The 17,528-nt window shown below is 46.1% G+C and overlaps 3 protein-coding genes across 6 annotated transcripts in view; all 3 read right to left on the reverse strand.

Moving 5' to 3' along the window:
- KLHL35 (kelch like family member 35) overlaps positions 1-1,026 on the reverse strand; it is a 142,507-nt gene extending 141,481 nt beyond the window's left edge. The window contains exon 1 of the mRNA XM_080374923.1: positions 1,017-1,026. The gene's annotated coding sequence lies outside the window, so the exon portion shown is untranslated. The remainder of the gene's footprint in view (positions 1-1,016) is intronic.
- The window catches only part of GDPD5 (glycerophosphodiester phosphodiesterase domain containing 5), a 173,019-nt gene that overhangs the window by 126,171 nt on the left and 29,320 nt on the right, over positions 1-17,528 (reverse strand). The gene's annotated exons all lie outside the window — the stretch shown is intronic.
- The window catches only part of LOC308058723 (uncharacterized protein), a 97,843-nt gene that overhangs the window by 10,708 nt on the left and 69,607 nt on the right, over positions 1-17,528 (reverse strand). The gene's annotated exons all lie outside the window — the stretch shown is intronic.

Genomic DNA, 17,528 nt, shown 5'->3' on the forward strand with positions numbered 1-17,528 from the left:
TTTGATCGACTCACTCTTCAGATAATTTCATGGCTCAAGAGAGCAGGTGGTTGGACTAGAAGACCTCCTGAGCTCCCTCCCAACCTGAGGTACTTACCCTATGGTTTTATTTTTATGTACAGGAATGACTTTCTTCAAAGAATGTAAGGCTCTGCTTCAAAACCCAAGCTTTGCATTCCAGGAAGCTCTCCGAAATGGCTTGACAAAGTGAAGGAACACCTCCTATTCTGCAGACTGCTTTGATCAGAGCCGGGCTTACAAACCCACTTGAGCTCAGAGGAGCATCTAGCTCTCAGCACCCAATATCTGCTCTTACAAGGCAGCCAGAATCTACATTCTCCAAACTGGCTTCGACTTACAGGAAAAGCATTCACCCAGAAGAGAACTTGTTGAGCCACAGGCATTTTCTAACTCTTTTAGAACACTGATGCCCTATCACTCTGCATAAATGCTTGTGAGTCTTCATTTCCTTATGCCGTCAATCAAGGCAAAACATGGTCCTGTTCTGCAGAAAACACAGCTGGACTTTTGCCTGTTGCATCAGGAGGACCAATGTGACCAGTCCTAGGCTGCCTCCAGCTACAGCCATCACCGACACTGGTGTTGGTCCCTTGTACAAAAATATTGATGAGCAAGGCACATGTGAGCGATGCCATCTCGAAGTATAAGAAAACACAGGAGGCAAATAGAAAAAACTACTGAATACTAATGGGGGGGGAGGGGAAGAATTAAAAAAAAAAAAAAAAAAAAGGCTGGAACCTGAAAGCCCAGAGGTGTTGCATTTTCTTCACAGACCCATGCCAATTTTCCTCCCATGCATCAAGGCACTGTAGAGAAGAGAGGCAAGGAAGACAGTGCTCAGGCAGATTCCATACAGGAGAGATTTTGGAGTTGGCTCTGCCTCCTGGGCAGGAGGAGCACAACCCAGCAACCTGGGAAAAAGTGACCGCCACTCTGTGCTCAGAAGCAACTGTGTGTCATGGTTTAAGCCCAGCCAGCACCATGGAGCCACTCACTCACTCCCCCCCCTCAGTGGGATGGGGGAGAGAATCAGAAGGGTAACAGTAAGAAAAACCATGGGTTGAGATAAAGAGAGTTTCATAGGTAAAGCAAAACCTGCGTGCACAAGCAAAGCAAAGCAAGGAGCTCATTCACCGCTTCCCATGGGCAGGCAGGCGCTCAGCCATCCCCAGGGCAGCAGGGCTCCATGACGCATGGCAGCGACTCGGGAAGACAAACACCATCACTCCGAACATCCCCTCTCTTCCTTCTTTCCCCAGCTGTATGTGCTGAGCACGATGCCATATGGTATGGAATATCCCTTTGGCCAGCTGCGGTCAGCTGCCCTGGCCGTGTCCCCTCCCCATTCCCCGTGTCCCTCCAGCCCTCCTGCTGGCAGGGTCTGAGAAACTGAAAAGTCCCTGACTTAGTATGAACATTACCCAGCAACAACCAAAAACATCAGTGTCCTATCAACATTGTTCTCACACCAAATCCAACACGCAGCACTGCATCAGCTAGTAAGAATATGAACTCTATCCCAGCTGAAACCAGGACGCTTTGAAAGAGAACTCAGGAGAACTTAATATTTTCCCTTTTCCCTCCCTTTCTAAATGGATGTTTCCATTAGAGAAACTAAGCGCTTCACCAAGTTTTAAAACAGCCCGAGATTTCCAGCCAATGTACAAACTCCAAAAGAGCGTGGCTGGTTGGGATGGAAACATCTTTTCCAGCATAACCCCCTTAAGCTAGCAACGTTAGCCAAACTGCTGCAAATCACTATCTTCTCCCTCTCTGATCCTGGCTATTAACTTCTAGCTTTCCAAGCAATTTTACATATTCCAGCAAGTTGGGGTTTTGCTGCTTTCCAAGAATGCCCGTTTCTCTCTTCAGCAGCTCAGCAACTGCAAGCTGTTGAATAGACAGTGAGACTTTAGTTAGGCAAGTCCTCATCCCTTAGCCTGATCTTCCTTAGCAGCATTTAAAAAACGGCAATGACATTTTCACTGGGCTAGAACACACAGTCCCCAGTATTACTAAGATCTTGTAAAATCAACTTGAATTCTAGGCAGTTTTCAAATGGAGGAGTTGTTTGCTGTTAAGTCTTCTGCCAAGCCCTCAAGAACAGCACACTTTTCCTTTTTTGTTCCATTTAGTATTGACTGGCCAAAGCCTGTTAAAACCTTCCTTTTTTTTTCCCCCCCTCCCCCAAACAGCTGATAACACCAGTTTCCTCCAGCAACAGGGACACGAGCAGAGCATCATGCACCCATTTCTATTCTGGTGACATTACACAAGTGCCTTCTTCACACACTACCTATGCTTCGGTCCTCAGTGTTTGGCTCCACAGCATCCCTCTAGAGTGAAAACACGGGCAGCTTCGTGTCTCGTCTAGCTATGTCTTTCAACGGGCTGTTTGTGTTTCTTTTCACAGCTTAATAAGGTTTTGTTCCCCATGCTGGAAAAGTATCTTGCCACCTAGCACTTGTTCAGCCCACAGGTTTGAACCCAGCTCGTGCAGTTTGTTCAGAACACCCAAGCTCAAGAGCCCTGTCTGCAACAGGTGGCTCAGTTTTTATGGGGATGTAAGCATGATTTTTCTTAAAACTCTCCCTGAGCACAAAGTAGACTTAAACATAGGCTCCTGAAAGCCCTTGGGATTTCTCCTAAGCTAAACTGACGTGTCAAAGCTGTTGTTTTTCAAACCTGCAGATGAAACCCCCGGCTATTTACTATAACAGATCTGCAAATTTGACAAGCCCAGCTTTGGTGCTTCATCACCAGGCACAATGAAATAAGCACAGGTACAGACACATGTTCTAGAAATAGTTGAAAGGAGTAGAACCAGCTTTTCTTTGGCAATGGGATGCTCAGTAATCCGCACCTTTCCCTACGATGGGATCTTTCTCAATAGGGTTCGAGGGAAGTTTCTTCAAGTTCTTAAGCTCCATAGAAAGTAACAGCAGTCTTACCCAAAATACTTCAGCCACACGGCAGGAGATAATCCTGCTGATGGTTTGGTCATGGCTGCAAGAGTTCCACGTGGTCCACAGCCAGCACATCGCTAGACTGCACCTAACTGCAAGATAATGAGTACAACTCAACACTATGCTGCTATCTGCAGACCAGACCCAGGGTAAACCCAGCCTTATGTCCAGCCAGCACAGAGCTGCCCAAGGCCCCGTTGTAATGTCACCACACAGGCAGTTCCCTGCCACGTGCTGGAACCAGGCCAACCAGTGCCGCTATCCCACTATTGCAGCAGAGATCAAAACACAGCTGGATGCCACAGGATGCGTTTAACGCTCACAACACTGGTTGAGCCTCTCCACACCAAACCACTGCCTCCACATTTACCTACAGAAACTTTTCCCAAAGATAAGGCTGCTTGCCTTTTGGCTAGAAGCAGACTCTGTGGCTGTGCCACTAAGCTCACACCACCCTGCCGTTAAGGAGAGCAGCACAGAGGGTAACGCCATACGTTGATGCAGGGAAACTGCTCTGCTTTCTTCTGCAGTGACATCAAGAGAGAGATGACCCTCAGCTGGTAAATCCCAGCCCTATGGCACCAGCTACTACATCAGCTTCTCCAGTTCCTGGCCCTTTGTTCAGAGACTTCAGGAACTAGGTAAGATGCAGAGTAGTGGGACCTTCCACACTTGCTTGGAAAGGCTTCACTTATGTTATCATCACAACTGAACTCCCTGCACTTTGTTCTGTCTGTCCCAAGAGCCCTGTTCTACAGAGCAAATGACATCAAGACACAACCATCCCATAGCAGCATGGTGAGGCTCTCACAGAAAGCATTGAGGGTTTTGTGCACAGGTGGCAGCATCTCAATTTTTTGCTGTTGAGATAAGGAGAGAAGAATGGAGGTCTGGGATTTTTTTTTTTTTTTTTTTTTGCTTCATCATTATTTTAAGGGGACTAAGCTAAGTGGCTACAAACCTATGCATCTTGCAGGGGCCAACATCCCTAATCTTCAGAGCTTCCTCCTGTTAAACATTACTTTAGGATGAGCAAAACACAGGAACAACAGCATCCTCAGAGCATCAGCTCCAACCACACCCAGAATCCACAGGAGGAAGGAGCAGAGCATGCAGAGTAAATCAGAGAAATCACCAAGTCTTTCATTACATCAGGAATGTATTTAAGAGCAATCTCATCCTTGCCACTCTCTTTGCTTTTACAGAAACAGCTTGAACTCACCAGTTTATTTATAGGATTTTCCCTTTTTCCATCCCACTCAAGCTATCAAGTGGAAGTGATTGAAATGAAGTCCCAGAAGGAAAAGGGTCTGACGTGCTCATGAGCGCCAAAAAGATAGCAGGGGGACATGAGGAGGTTTGCAAACTTCTTCTAAAGCGCACTCAAAAAGGACATTATTATAGTTATTATTACAAGTAACTTCTTTCCTCCAACCATTAACATCCTGGGTTTGGCACATCCTGTGGTAGGTTTCAGGAGAAATGTGTGTCTTGGTTGCTTGGTAGCCCAAAACTTTCCCTACACACTCTAGAAACCAACTAAACATGACAAGCTGACATTTTTAGACATCAGAATAAGCCAGGGTTTTTTTCAGGAGAATTTGGCAAGTAGCACACAAAAATTTCAAGCCTCTCATGCATCACATCAAAGGCTGCAGAGCCAAGTGGATGACCTGTTTTGCTCTAAAATAAAACCTAAATAAGCTGCTACAGCTGACTGCCAAAGAGGAAAAAAGCAGGTACAGGATCAGCTCCAGCAGATCCGGTGCCAACATCCATCAGACAATCCCAGCCCCAACAATGCCATTTAAATAGAGAGGAAAAATGTCATCTCTCTCCTCTACCTGCTCTTGTCACCACTGTGACAGGTAAGTCTCCTGCCACAACTCCCATGCCATGCTCATCAGAAGCATAAGTGACAGCTTTTAAGAGAACAGTCAATAAACATTCTTGGCAAGAAGTTGGAGTTTTGCAGATTTTTGTTCACTGCACATTCATGCTTTGTAACCAGCCCCCTCTGCTCTGGAGGCTGAAGCACTTGACTCCTGAAGACAGGATCTATCAGCAGCTTTTCTCCTCCTTTGTGGAGCAAATGCTATCCAGAATAGTTTATCACTACTAAGTTCTTTATTTTTAGCTTGGCAGCCATAAGTTGTATTCAGGATCGTCTCCGTCTTTGTACTATGACAGTCCTGAATTTTGCTTTAAGTTACAGTGCAATGTATTAGCTGAAAGGCTTTCCAGCTGCGGTTATTGCCTAGTAGGACCTGAACTGGTACCATTCATCATCCTCCTACTTACAAGACAAGACTGCACAAGAAAGCTAAAGCTCATCATCGATTTCCTGCTAAAATCAGGTCCTAGAGGCAGGTGAAACTCATTATATATTCTAATCTTGTTGGGCTTTGATATTCTCCTCATGAGATGGTTTAAGTAACACAATTTGGAAACTCGCAGCAAAACGGGAAACAGGAGGTAGCCAAGACTTCACCTACACAGCAGCTCCAACGTTTTGCCTGGCCTTAGCCTTGTAGCACAGAGAAGAGATTCCAGACCTAGGCAAAGGACGGCAGATTTACGTATGGATTCAGCAGCCATGGAGCTATTCTTCGCAGCAATCTGTGTGCTACTGAGCGCGTGCAGAACAGGCTATTCACCAAGATGCCTGCCCGATGTACAGGAATCACTTTGGTACCAGCAAGCTGAACAGAGAGAAAGCGAGAAGTTTCAGAGTTGAGAATAATACTGGTTTTATTTGAACCACACCTGGAAGTGAAGAGAAGGTCAGACGCAACACAACACTGAGCAAAAAAAGCTCTTTATGGAGACAGGTATGTGGAGCACAGGGTAACAGGACCGTTGCAGCGCTCTTGTTTGACCACAGCATCATCGAGGGACTAGAGTCCCACCCCATGGTTGCAACACCAGCACATGATTTCCCCCATTTGTTTGCTAGAAATGGGAATACGTGATGGAGGAGGCGTATTCCAGCCACAAAACTAGGTTACCTTAGAAGCTCATATAACTCGTGATGGTTGAGTGCCCTGGGTGGGGAGGATTAGCTATGTTCATGCATACACACGTGCAGGAGGTGTTTCGTCTCAGAGGTCATTTCAAGCGGAAAGACAATAGCCACTTCTTGTAACACCTCTCCTGCGCAGATGATCTTATATACACCCACATGCCTCACGACTCTGAAAAGCGGTTCTCAGCATGTAGCCACGGTGCTTTTAAAACACAACAGCACAATTAGAAACTTAATACCTAAAGGGAACAATAGGACATCCGTATGGATTAATGTGAACAGCAGGCTGGATGACAGGTACAAGAGGAAACAAAAAGAAATCAAATGTGCTTTCAGTGCAATTCCCAAACCTACACTCAAATTAAGTTCTTCCAACCCTTTAAAAAGGCTCAGACTATCTTGTATTTACTTTTTAAGCAGCCTTCCTATTATCAAGGCTTGAACATGCAAAAGCCCTAAGGAGAGAGATCAAACAGCAGTGCAGGATGGGGGGAAAACTCAGCTCCCAAAAGGTCATTCCTGTGCAGAAACATCTCGAAGTTGCTGACACTTTTTGGCAGCTAACTTTAGCTGAAGGGGCACAAATGGGAACAGACATGACATTGCCTGCTACTTGCACAAGCCTTAGATTCAGGTTGGAGTTTCACTAGTGTAAAGCAGATACAGCAGGTAAGCCACCCTGAAATTTCCTTGGAAAAGAGAGACTTATTTTTGGCTAAATGTGTGTACATGCTACCACAAATACAAAGCAAAGTTTCAGTGAAGAATTATCCCTACTTTAAAAATATAGTGAAAATCCATTAAAACAGTGACCTCATCACATGAATATAGTTTCTACCACTTTTACTCATACACCTGCCTCCAGGTCACACAGTTGGCTTTATACTTCTGATCAACAGTAAAGCAAACAGGCTTCTAGAGAATGTAACCAGAAAAGCCCACAGCAACTCACCTACACAGATGAAGACAGACCAGCATCATGCAGCAGATTTTTCCTTCCATCATAAGTTAAAAAAAAATATATCACATACATATAAAAATATATCATCTATAAAAAAATACTCCATTTCAGGATGTTACATTCCCCTTTTTGCCAGATTACTGAAAGAATCTGCTAGAGATGCTGAATCACACAGGAAACCAAACCTTGTTTTCAACCAGAGACAAGAAACAATGAGAGCTAGAAATCCTAAAAAGAGATGCCCCCTGCTCCCAAAACCACAGGACAAGCTGTCATCGTGCTACGCGGGGTAGCACAGGCTGACCCAGGTTTCTACCAGCCTCTGGGGGCAAAAAAAACCCCAACAAAAACCAACCACCAAAACCCAAACAAAACACACACATGCCAATGGATGGTGCCACTTTGTGCCTTAAAACCTACAGAACCACGTAAGGATGCTCCCCACCACAGCACATCAGCTAACCCCGCTCTCCCGTCCCAGCCTCCCCGCTAGATGCCCTATTACACCAGACCTCACCTGGCACCCCTGTTATTTCAGCACACTGTTGCAACAAAGCTTCCCCCCCCCCCCCAGGATGAAACAATCCTTTGACTGCCCTGCAGCACTACTCAGATGCTTCTCTGGTTGCACTAACCTACTGCACTCCATCTTCTCTTCCCCCCCCACCCCCCACCCCAGCATTGTAAACCAGGAACAAAACACAGAAGCGCTGAAAAGAAATCTCACCATCGCATTTGCAGCACAGATGATTTAATCCCAATTACTTGCTCTTGTCATGCACAGAGAGCTACAGGAGAAAATTTAAATCCTGATCCAGACAATACAACAGCCCAACATGAAGACAGTGCCCCAAGCATTTATTTCAGATTTGTACATGCTGGGATCAGCCCTTCAGAGTCTCCCAGAAGTGCTCTTGAAGGGAAGACAGACATTAAAGCCCAATTATACATCTGAATTTAAGTCTTCACCCTCTGATTCAGGGGAGCCCCAGGAACATGCACGTACAGGAACAGCTTGTTTTAAAAGAGGAGGAAAAAAAAAAGGAAGAAGTGTGCAAGTTATGCAGAGAAGCCAGGCAAAGAATGCAAATTCTGACCTACTTCTCCCTCCTGGCTGGAAGAGGGCACGAGGCAGCTGCTATTGCTGCTCTGCAAGCAGAAGAGATGAGCAGGAGACCTGCCAAAATCTCTGCAGTGATGCCTCTTCCAGACACAGGCTGGTCCGCGCAGGTTGCTTGCAAGGCAGGGGCAAGGGCAACCATCCTTCTGCCCAGGCAACCAGCCCACAACCACCCAAGCCCAGCAGCAGGTGAAGCCAGGACAGATGAGCAGGGGTGTCTCTGAAGGTCCTGGATCCAGCTCTTGTGCCAGCAGTATCTTCCACTGGGCTCCTCTGCCAGCACCTGTCTTAGTGCTGCTTCAGGCAGGATGGGGAAGAGTCGTGACTTCCAGGTAGGTGGGAGGTCAGATGCCGTCATAAAAGCCTCTCTCAAAACCAGCCTCCAAGATTGGAAGGGAGACAGGGACAAAGCCGCTGGTGACACACACATTGGCTTGACTACAATATCAAAGGACACCCATGAACAGCAGCGGCTTCCCAGACCAAGAGCCACATGAAAGCCATCTGCTCTCCCAGTGCAACAGGCCAACGATACAAGAAAAATCCCACAGGAGAGAAGTGGAGCCAGAAGAGGATGAGTTTCACTCAGCAGCTCCTCCACTGGAGGATATTTCTCACTTACTATGCAAGTTGAGGCTCTCGAACTGGATCTTCCTGCTGGGCTACCCACCCAAGAGCCACCACCCTTCTGCAAGGTCAGCGTGCAGGAAAGTCACCGGCCTTCAGCCACTTCTCACCCCAGGACGGAGCCCAGGCAGCCCAGTCACTGCAACCAGAGCTGAAGGGGAACCAATAGCATTTATGCAAGATTCACCCTACCGTACTTTTAGACTCCAAAAGGTCAAGTTTTCCATGCACTTGCAAAGACCAAAAGCAGTCTTTAGGAGTCATGAGAAGTCTTCCTCCCAAGTTATTCCACATATTTTTCTACAGGAAAAAGCCTTTCAGATGAAAAAACTCATCTGATCTCACACAGACATGAGTTGATTGGGTTAACCATCAATTTAGGTTAGATGAGTCCAAGATGTGTTATTGCAAAATATTTTCATTAAAGCGCCAAGCGGTTTCAGTGCAAGGTGAAATAGAATAAATGCAACCAAGAGCTAGCAATCTTAACATGAACCAGAGATCCAGCTCATTTTAGAGAGTCACATCTTCACCCAGGGCACACAATGCAGCTGGCTTTGAGCACACAGCTGGTGCTGCTAAAGCAATGCCTGGGTGGAGGTTATCGGATGTTCCTGCCTTACTGCAGCCAGCTGAAAAGAAACTGGGACAATTTCAGAGAAGCACCGAGAGTAGCAGTTTTCAAACCGCTCCAAGTCTCAGCACATTCCCAGCGCTCACATAAAGGCACACCGTGCCCACAGAGGGTAGAAGTTACCTGCCAAATTTCAAGCAATGGGAACATGAACAGCACCAACAGTCCCACATCCCAGCAGGAGAAACAAGCATCTAAAACTCTCTAGTGATACATTTCCACAAACACACTGATTTCTCATGAGTTCTTGACGCGCAAGTAACTATCATACATTACACACATTAATCTCTTCAACGATACAGTCTAAGGTATATTATCCAGCATCTCCCAAACCTCCTGGCTGGCACAAATGCAGTTATAGATGGAGCCATAAAATACTCGCTGTACTGGCCAGCAATTGCTATTTCTGTCCAAAGCCTAATGCAAACTCTGATTATAGAGAAGGCTTTGTTCAGCCAGTCTCCTTCCCTTCCCTTGGGAAACCTACATGTCAAAAGACCAATAAATGCTGGTTATTTATTACGTGGAGAAACAGTCATGCAGCTGAGTAAGAGGGAACGAAGAGCTAAACAGAGTTTATGTTTGAGATGGTCACAGAGCCCTGTGGTGGCAAGTCAAATTTGTTGCTCCTCTGTTCATATGCACATAAATATTTGGGGGCGAAGGGATGTGAGGTAAAGAAGGATTATCAGCATCACAGGAGTGTTGAGCAGAAAGATGTAGTTCAGATTTAAAGACTGTTCAGGGATTGTGTTGCAAGAAAATAGAGGGAGGGGGGAACCAATCTATGAGGAATCAGATAAACAAATTCTTCAAATTGGAGCTATCAGCATTAGTTAAGTAAATATTGGGTTCATCCTGAAGGTCAGCAGGTGAATCACCACAAGTCCTTAGGGTTCTCATCTCTCATAAATAGATGCCACTACCCTGGGCTCTGGAGGCATCTCTGGTGTAACAGGAATCACATACATGGTATTTGGGGTTCTTCCAGCCTCCCATGCATCCAAGTAACCCTGCAGCAGACACAGGACATCAAATCCTGCTCATCATCATCTATGAAGACACCCAAAGCACAACCTGCCAGATGACCCCTCATTTCTCTCTGGCCTCTTCCCCAGGGATTGGAACATTCAAACACCACCTGCATAATTCACTTTGGCCTTTTCCGTAGGGCTGCAGGCGGACTTGGCTGCATTTCAGTTAAGCTGACCCGGCAGAACAACTTTCTCCAGCTTCATGGGATACAGCTTACAGAAATTTCCCTCTCCCACCCTACAAAGTGTGCTAGGACATTAAAAAAAACACTGAATCTTTCCTCCCAAAACCAGTCCGTAAACAGCCCAAGGGCTTAGACAGGTACCTGGGATGCGCAAAAGACTTTCAAACCTGTGTTGTCTACCCCTCACATCCCAGGCGAGCCACCTGCCTTGTCCATCAACAGCATTTCTACTCGAACCAAGAGGAAGAGAGCTCTCTGCTCCAGGATGGAGAGTCACCAAGTACACTATGCCCCTGTTGCTTTGGTTTTTTGGTTTTAGACAGCAAGCAGATGTTTAGAAGAGCTCCCAAGGTCTGCCCTTGTCTGAGCCACTGCTAGTGGAACAGCACAGGGACAGGGAGCTTGGGAATACTCTACCACTCAGAATATTTGTCCTCAGCAGTCTTGCTGCCCTGCCAGCTGCCTGCCAAACCCATTTGGCCATATAACTTAACCAGCCAACTCCAGTCAGAGTTGTTGGCAGCTGCTGGCTGCTCTTCACAAGGATACAAGGGTTTAGTGGGTTGTTCAAGGTTGCTGGCAGGACGCTGCTGCCTCTGCTCACACACACTCTTCAAGCATGACTCATGAGTGGCTTCAACAGTGTCCTACCGCACAGCTTCTGGACCAGAACTTAGCAAGTTTCACCACTTCGGAAGACAAAAGCACATGAACCCTTCCATAACATTTTTAAGGAGATAAGGATGTAACGTAGCTCCCTAGCATATTTGGATAAATGTTAATTAAGTGTGTCTTTACTCTTACAGACCTAGCTGTTGTAGGAGTCTTAACTGCCTCAGTTTTAACAAGAAGGTCACTTCTGTATCTGCTAGGAAAGCTGTATTTTGCGCCTCGCCACCTCTAGCTTTTTTAGAGATTCAGAATTTAAGCCTTTATACACAGCTTAGAGCAAGATGGAAGAGAGCATATGGATTTCTCTTCACCTCCAAGGCAAGTTAATGCCAATCAATCAAGAGGAGAAAGCAGGTCACACAAAGTGGGGTTTAAACCTTCATAGCAGCAAAGTCATTTTCACAGCAGAAAAGAAAGACCAGCTGCATTTAATAGTGCCTGGGATGCAGATGGGATTGAGGGAGCCCAGGGACATCCCAGGTCCATGTTCTGCAGCGACACAATGGAAGAGATTATCTCAAGTCATCACCCCCGTTTCCCTTTCTCCTTCCTTCTGTGAGAGACAGTAATTGCAACCTCTGAAGTCTGCATTAAACCAAAGAGGGCCAGCAATCTTTTTTTGCAGGCTTAATGAGAATGGCATTCACCAAATGAGATAGTGGTGGGAGGGAATCAATACATCACAAACATTTCCTGCTTTGCAAGTTTAATCACTCCAGCAAGCTATTAACATATTTCAGAACAGAGTTATTTGCCAAAAAATAGATTTTCAGTTGCACTGAACAGTAATCAAGATACTCAAGTCTCCAAGAGTCAAAGAAACGGTTGTGCAACCTAACAAGGGCTCAGTTTGGCTTCCCATGTGCAGCTCTGATGTCCCACCATGCTCTGGCTCACACAGAAACGCTGTGTTCAAGGCTCTGCCTTTGCTACATTTTCCTCAACCTGCCCTACAGGTTCACATGCTAAAAAGAAAAGCTGCACCCACTGCACAAACCTTGTTTTCTAAAAGACCAAAAAGGAGGAAGAAATTCAATCAAAGCACTGATTTATAAAGATGTGGATTTATAGGCTGCAAACATACGCTGGAAAGGGGAGGAGGATAAATTAGCACAGTCAGTCCAAGTCATCGCATCTTCGTTATTAGCCTCCTGTCATCTCTGGGACAGGGATCCAACTGCAACGGACAGCACGACTCCAATCCAGCATCTCTGGGTCTGCCAGCCCCGGTGATTAACTGCACAGATGTTAATTACAGGATGTAAACAGTGCCCTTGCCTGACCCGTAACTTGATGTCAGGCACTTACAGCTCAGTGTGCTGGGGAGCCAGTTGGCCTTGCAACATGGCTTGACAAAAGGCAGCACGTGTGCCACTGTTGCAGCCCCTTCCCACTGTCCTCCCAGTTTGGGGCAGTGGATGACATCAAGCATGACACCACTCATACTCTGCACTCTTATTTCCACCCCCACTTTTTCCATTCACAGGGTAAAAGCAGCTTCTCTGTGCTAAAAGCTCGCAGAGCTTCTACCACAAATAACAAAGCAGGATTAAAGCATCACATCAGCCCAAGCATCCAAGAAACACCTTGAGGAATTGGACCAACACCAGTCAGCAGCATCCACAGAAGCTGGCGGTTCACCCTTTGGAAGCGTTTAAGGTTGTTGTGCTTCTGAATCTCCTCTGCCACACAAGCACCCCTGCTGTCACTGTCACAGCAGTATTTAGCAACTAAGAATGCTGCAGACAACAGCCTGCAAGGATAGCCACTGTGTGACCAATACAGATGGCTGGACTTAATACATGTCACTGGGACCTTCTACTGCTCCAGGAATAAACACAGGCATAAAAAGATAACAGAACGGCAAGCACGCCATGGAATAAAGCAGTTATTCCTGATGAATATTCATTAATGCCTTTCCTTGTTGAAATCTTCCCAGGCACCTTTTTTATCCAAACACCTAGGAGAAAAAAAAAGAAAAGAGTATATCCCACCAGCCCAGGAGATGTCTGACTCTGCTAGTTAATGAAAGCAAGAAACACACCCTGAGCCTTTCTACCAAAGGAAAAGCAAAAGCAAACACTCTCCCATCTCCCAGAAAGTTTGCCCTCACGTTAGCTTTCCTCCCAATATTTCTGTAGGGCAGCTTTTGAAACATCTGAAAACCACTGTTTCATGTTAAATTCATATCCAGAAGGCACAGACACTGAAAGAGCACATGAAGCACAGTCAGGAGTCCCAGACTGCTTTTTAAACTGTAACTGCTTAGAAAAGCGGATGACCTCAGGTGCAAGAGAGCTGGTGTTAATGAGAATTCAACACCAGCCTCTGGTTTGGGTATTTGCTTTTAAATGCACAGTGTGTGATGCTGAGCATCAGTGCTTCCCCATAAAGGGGCCAAAGAGCTGTCTATGCATGGCGCTTACAAGCACCTTGGTTTAGTGTGTGGTTACACACAGAGAGGCTGAATCATCTCATGCTGTACAAGAAAATGGGTTCTGTCCCTCCATCCATCCACCTGTGCAACACAGGGACTCCTGCTCATCTCACAGGGATTGATGTAGAATAATAAAAAAAAACCCACCAAAAAAACCCACACAGGACCAGCAGCCCATTCTGGCTTAAAATGAACAGGACTCCTGCACCCTGCAGTGCAGTCCCTGATGCAGAGCAACCTCAAAGGCAAGAGGTTTGGTTATCCTCCGTTTTGGCCAACATGTCCCCAAAGCAGAGATTCGTTTCTTCCTTGAGGTCCCAAGGAGATGCAGGGAATTGGGCTGGAGCAAGGCACATGCCACACCACTGTCACCCATCCCAAAAGAGTGGGAAAGTCCCAGGGGGACAGGACTTGCACCAGCACAAGCCACCACAACACTTCAGTGGTGCTTCCAGCTACGTCATGCAAACTTCTGGTTTTCTTTAAGCAGCCCTTTCCTTCCAAAGGTTCCTCTGATAGTTTAAAACCTGTCTTTTCCCTCCTTATTTCACATATGCACACCCCACAGTATGAAACACAGGCTAATAAGCTCGCCTCAGGCCAAATGTGATGGCCACAGATAAGGTCAGTCTGGTGTTTATCTCCCACAAAGCTGCTTGTTACTACTAGCAAGCCAGGCTCGACCCTACGAGCAGCGCATTCATGCAGATCAGCCAGAGCAATGCACACAGCCAGGCCACCCCACAGCTGGCACCTCGAAGGCACCCAGCTTGCACCGGCGTGCTGCAGGAATCCAGCAGAGAACAGAGATGGTTTTACTTAGATGGAGGAGTCCATCCGTTAGGTCTCCCTTGCACTACAGCCCGTGAGGGAGCTCTCCAGTAGCTGGTTCAGAACACGAAGCTTTAAAAAAGAATTTAAAAAAAAACAACCCAAACAAGAATTTGGGGGTAATTTTAAGCTCTAGAAAAAAGTCAATTCTCTCCACGCTTTTGCAGGCAGCCTCATTCATCCACCACTAATCTCTGCTCAGACGCGCTCTGTTGACAGCAATTTTAAATAAGTATAGGGATTAAATGGGGTCATTCAGATGACCAAGGTCAGGCTGAACAGGATCTGAAGCCGCCCATGCAGCAGCAGCACAGACATGCCCTGTCCGTGCCCTTCACGGTCCCTATCCCAAGGGACATGATGCAAACGTCCTCCATGGCTTTCTGCAGCACCAAGCCAAGGCTGGTGCCTTTGCACATGGTCTGTCTGGGGACGAAACCACAGAGACGGGGCAGCATACAGGAGCCCAAAACTCACCCTGGGAGTCAGAGCCTCCTGGGCTCTTTGCAACGTGGTTTCACCAAGAGTGGCAAGTCCAATACTCAAAGTGACTGTCACCAGACAGCTTGTCTGCAAAACTCCTTGGCACGGATCTCGATGATCTTAAGTTAAGGGTCTTTTCCAACCTAAATGATTCTATAATTCTATGATAGGTCACTGGGGAGACCAACTTTATAGACTTTCAAGGGGAATAGGCTTTTAAGAGCAAATTCCACCAAGACCTATTAAAAAAAAAAAAAAAAAAGGTTGTATTTAAACAGGGATATAAGTATTACACAGCTAATGCAAGAGGTTTCCAAGCAACAAGTGTGGAGGATGGAAACATATATCCAATGCTAGCATATCTTTAAGCATCGACTCTTCCTCTGCTCGTTTCCGTGCCTCAGGATCGGCTTTGCATTGAAGACTTCCCAGAAGTACCTTCCCTGGGGCCCAAACTCCAGGGCAATTCATATAAGAAAAAAAAAAGGATGCAAGAGAAGAGCAAACAGCTTATGCAGAGTCAGCAGCATATTCTGGCACCTAAATCAACTGACTTGTTTTCTTTTGAGGAATTGGAAAGGAAGGAAGCGGATCAGCACTTCAGAACAACACTACTACAGCTGTATCTGTGGAGCATTGCTGATTCAAAACAGGCTCCAGCAATCTAAGGGCTGCTGCAGATTACACGAGAGTTTGACTTGGAAACTTATTTGACGTTTCTGGATGAGCTAGCAATGTTATTCCTTACACAAAGGCAGAGCTGTAGAGTACCCAAGCTGGTCTCCGCAGGACTTCTCCCCAAACTTCTGCCATCCTCCTCCAGCAAGGAATACCCTGGAAAACACATTATCACCTCCCAAGAGGAGAGAAGGGGGAATTCTCAGCCCACCTCCCAGAACCAGTCCACCAAGAGGAGTCTCAAGCCCCAGATTCTCCAGCCTGGCCAGCACCAGGTCACCATTTCAGTGTTCGGAGCCCTGGTAAAGAGAGAGTCACTGTTTCCTGCCAATCTCCCAATAGCTCCTCGCTTTGCTATTTATCTATTAATATTTATCTATTAATTAAAAGCAGCAATAAAGGAATCTGAGAGAACAGCCTAACAGCTTTGCTCAGCAGCATCAGGGGTAGCATTTTAGGTGCTGCAGCCACCACTGTCCCAGTTCCCACTACATCAGCATCCCCTTTGCACTTCCCACAATGCCCAAATAAGCTCTCAGTACAAGAGAAAAGTCCTCTGTGCAACCACTCTTGTCCCCATGAGACAGCATTAAGCAGTTTTGACAACATCTATTTAAACATTGTCTAAAAATACATCTGGCTTTCAACCACTGCAGATGCAGGTGAAGTCCCACAGTGATATGGCAAGGACAGATGCTTAGGTACAGCTTAGACCCCACTATTTCAGGGTCTTATCTGCCTAGTCAGCAAACAGCATAATTTTCAAGCAATTCAGTCAATCATTTCAGATGATTACTTGCAATTCCTAATCTCCATGTGTTTTGTGAAGGGCACAAAAATAATTTTTTTTAAAAAAGCAGGAATAATAATGGATGTCTTGTCCTGTGAGATGTTGGGCAGAGTGAGAATCTGCATTGGTTTCGATTCTTTAAGACACCAAAACCAGCCTCCATTCCTGCACATGTAGGCAGGCAGTCGTCTGGCACCTCATGGTACCCATGGCCAGTTAGACAAGCATCCAACAAAAAAAAAAAAAAAAAAAGGGGGGGTGGGTGGGGAGGGAAGCCACCTTGGCCAGAGCAAGTGTTAGAATTGCTCTGTAATACTTCTACAGTACAGATTTAGTCCAATGTTTTCGTGGACAAAACATCTGCTGGAAGGTAATTTCCATTCCTGTGAACCCAGAAGGGCTTAGAAATGTTCTTGCCTCCCCACAGCCTGGCCCGTGTAACATCCATCCATCAACATCTCCTGCAAGCACAATCTTATCACTGTTTCCAAAATCCAGGGTGCTCATACCGAGCTTGGCCACAACCTGGGACATAAACACGATCAGAGGTGGGAAACGACTGCAGTTTGTACAAGAGCCTCGACACTCATCCCTGCAGCATCTTGTCCTCCACTCATACAGAAAGTCACATTACGTCCAGGCAATATATTCATCCCCCTATAACCTTTCCATTTGCTTCTCTAAAGAAATTAAACTAGTCATGTTTAGGTCAGGTTCTGTCCTACCTACAGTGCCCAATGCCTTGGCATTTCTTGTCCCCCCCCTTGTTATGTGTAGGGGAAGGAGGTTGAAGAGACTCATTTTATATTAACACACACACAAAAAAAATCCTTTAGAAATATTAGAACTGATGACTCCACAAATACAGAGTTCACATATGTACTAGATCACTGCTCTGCCCCATTTTTTTCTGGAGGATTCTTGCATTAGTAATGGAAAAGTAACTCCCCCCCTCCCCGTTTTTCAATAGCAGCATTGGCTTTGTAAGGGCATCCCAGAGATCAGTGATCTAGAAACAATTCAACCAAACCATTAGTAACGCCACTGAAGTCAGCAAACTTGAA

This window comes from Falco punctatus (genome assembly GCF_963210335.1).
Source record: "Falco punctatus genome assembly, chromosome: 2".
NCBI classification, from domain to species: domain Eukaryota; kingdom Metazoa; phylum Chordata; class Aves; order Falconiformes; family Falconidae; genus Falco; species Falco punctatus.